Below are 2,991 nucleotides of genomic sequence, written 5' to 3'. Positions count from 1 at the left end.
CCATCAGTGAGTCAGACAAACAAGGATTCTAACGAGCCTCCATTGTTAGGAGAGTGAGAACAATTTGCAAGCAATCCAGCTTACATCACATCTCAGCTTTAAAAGCTCAACTCCACACTCTCTATTTCTGAATTGAGAAAGCTCCTCGGATGAATAGTGGAACGTCTTCAGCTACAGAATAGAAGTCCAGTTGTTTTTGTTTTTTAACTTTTTTTGAATTTACCATATATACTGCCATAAGTAAAGTTATTAGACAACATAGGATACGTTTTCATTGCTATGCTGATGACATTCAATTATATTTATCCATGAAACCTGATGAATCCAATACATTACTTAAATTACAAGTATGTCTTAAAGACATAAAATCCTGGATGACTCTTAATTTTCTGCTTTTAAACCTGAGCATCTTAGGAACAAATTTTGCAGCCTTTCACTTCCTCTGGATGTCATTAATTTGGCCTCAAGTTCTATTGTAAAGAACCCTGGTGTTATTTTTGATCAGGATATGTATGTTAACCTCCACATTAAAAATGTTACCAGGACTGTTTTCCTTCACCTAAGTAATAGCACTATAAAAAAAAACATCTTGTCTCAAAATAATGCAGAAAAACTGATTCATGCATTTATCATGTCTAGGCTAGACTATTGTAATTCTTTATTATATGGGTGTCAAAAAAACTTTTTAAAAGGTCTTCAGTTGATCCAAAATGCTGCTGCCAGAGTTCTGATGAGAGTCAGACGTAGAGATCACATTTCTCCAGTTTTAGCTTCTCTCCAAAGGCTCCCTGTCAAATTCAGAACAGAGTTTAAAGTTTTACTTCTAACATACAGAGCTTTCAACAACCAAGCTCCATTTTATATTAAAGATCTTATTGTTCCAAATTTTTCTAGCAGAACACTTCTCTCAGACTGCAGGTTCACTTGTGGTTCCTAGAGTTTCCAAACGTAGAACAGGAGGCAGAGCTTTTAGTTAATAGGCTCCTTTCTTGTGGAAACAACTTCCAGTTTCTGTCCATGAGGCTGACACCCTGTCTACTTTTAAGACTAGGCTTAAGACTTTCCTTTTTTAATAAATCCTATAGTTAGGGCTGGCTTGGGTCTTCTGAGCTATCCCTTAGTTATGCTGCTATAGGCTTAAAACGCTGGACGACAAATTGATCAAATTTTCTCATTCTGCTGCTGTCTTTACTTGCTCTATTGTAATTATTTCTATCAATAACAGACGTTTTCCTTTGTCTTTCATTCAATAGAAACTACACTTGGGCCAGTCATTCTATGTTTGTCTGTGTCTCTTCACTGTCCTCTAACCTCAGCCAGTCAAAGCAGATGGCTGCTCGTTCTGAGCCTGATTATGCTGGAGGTTTCTTCCAGTTAAATGGGAGTTTTTCCGTTCCACTGTTGTCTGTGTTGCTCAGAATGGGAGACTGCAACAAGTGAAGATTCAGCACAATCTGCTGGCTTCCTTAGATAGATAACTTTTACTAATTGGCTTTTTATAATGTATGTGAATGTTTTGTACAGTGCCCTGAGACAACTTTTGTTGTGACTTGCCGCTATATAAATAAATTCAATTGAATTAACATTGAATATTCACAAACAAAACCAAGTATGCCACATCAGTATTTATTACACAAAAATAAAACCAAGATGGAAAGGCAGTGTGTGAAATATTAGAACACTCCATGATCCAGCAGATCAATATTGCTAAAGGTGCTGCTACCTAAGTACACCCCATGATCCATGGGATCAGAGTTTGAGTATGTAGAGTTGTTTTTTGTTTTGTTTTTCACTGTAGAGTGCATTAGTAATTAGATACACTTCTGGTGTTGGAACAGCGTCACCTATTCCTGTCAGTTATTTGTGCAGTGTTGGCGAAGAGTTTTACGTTAAACTCACTAACTTTCATGGTGTGCATTTGTGATTCAGTCTTCACAGTTCGCATTTTACGTATCCCCCCTCCCTCCCTCCTCAAATGCCTCAATTTTATTTTTGGTTCTTAGGTTAGATTAGGCATAGCCATATGGGTGTTCTTTTTTTACATTGAAAGAACCAGTGACTGTTAAAAGTTTTGCCCTACATGTTTGGTAGGTGATGTTACCATGTTTTTTTTATTTATTCAAGTTGACCTGCTTAAAATCTTTCTTTTTTTTGCATGCGTTTTCATAAATTTCTTCATTTTTTGACACAGAAGTAAATTTGTGGGAATATTAGTGATGTATATTCAATATATGAACAATTTAATTGACTCCAAAAATGTAAGTTCATTTACAGTGAAAGAGAAGTTTGACATACCTGAAGAAACAAATATATCTTGTCAATGAAACTGAGACTGAGGTGGGTGAAGATGTCTTCAGTGACGTTCTGAAGGAGAAATCTGACATTGTCTGGACCCTCACTGATGCCTCACTGATGTATTACTATAACATTAGGCCTATTTTATTTAATATAACTAAAACTGTTTACCTATAGAAGGTTCAGAAGATTTTGTTTTCCTTATTCATGATTCAATAACATCACAGACAAAATGAATCTCTCATTGATGATGTCCCCAAGAAGAGACTAAAGATGACAAATCTTTACAAGCCAAAGAGGTGATATTTTCACTTTATTTATATAAAATTACTTGTTTTACTTATGTGGAAAATACTTTATGAATGGAGTGGGGCCAAACTGAAATTGTGAGTAGCTTGACAAATGTATTTGGATGCCTGAATAAATCTGTACCTGAATAACTTTGGATGTTTCACACTTTTAAGCTTGTGAAAACACTACTGGATGCCAAACCAGGAGGAGAGAAGATATTCAAAGAATACAGACAAACAGGGGAGGTTAAAGACCTATTACTGCAAAAACTGGTGAACATAGCAGTATGGGTAAGTTATTTTTGTTAGGCTTGTAAATACAGGATAATCCGCTACACATAAAAATGTCAGGTCAGGCCATGGAAAAAAATCCTAATCAAAGTCTAATCTTAAAATCTTAAGGACT

Source organism: Kryptolebias marmoratus, linkage group LG22 (genome assembly GCF_001649575.2).
Source record: "Kryptolebias marmoratus isolate JLee-2015 linkage group LG22, ASM164957v2, whole genome shotgun sequence".
Lineage (NCBI taxonomy): Eukaryota > Metazoa > Chordata > Actinopteri > Cyprinodontiformes > Rivulidae > Kryptolebias > Kryptolebias marmoratus.
This window is presented reverse-complemented; position numbering follows the sequence as displayed.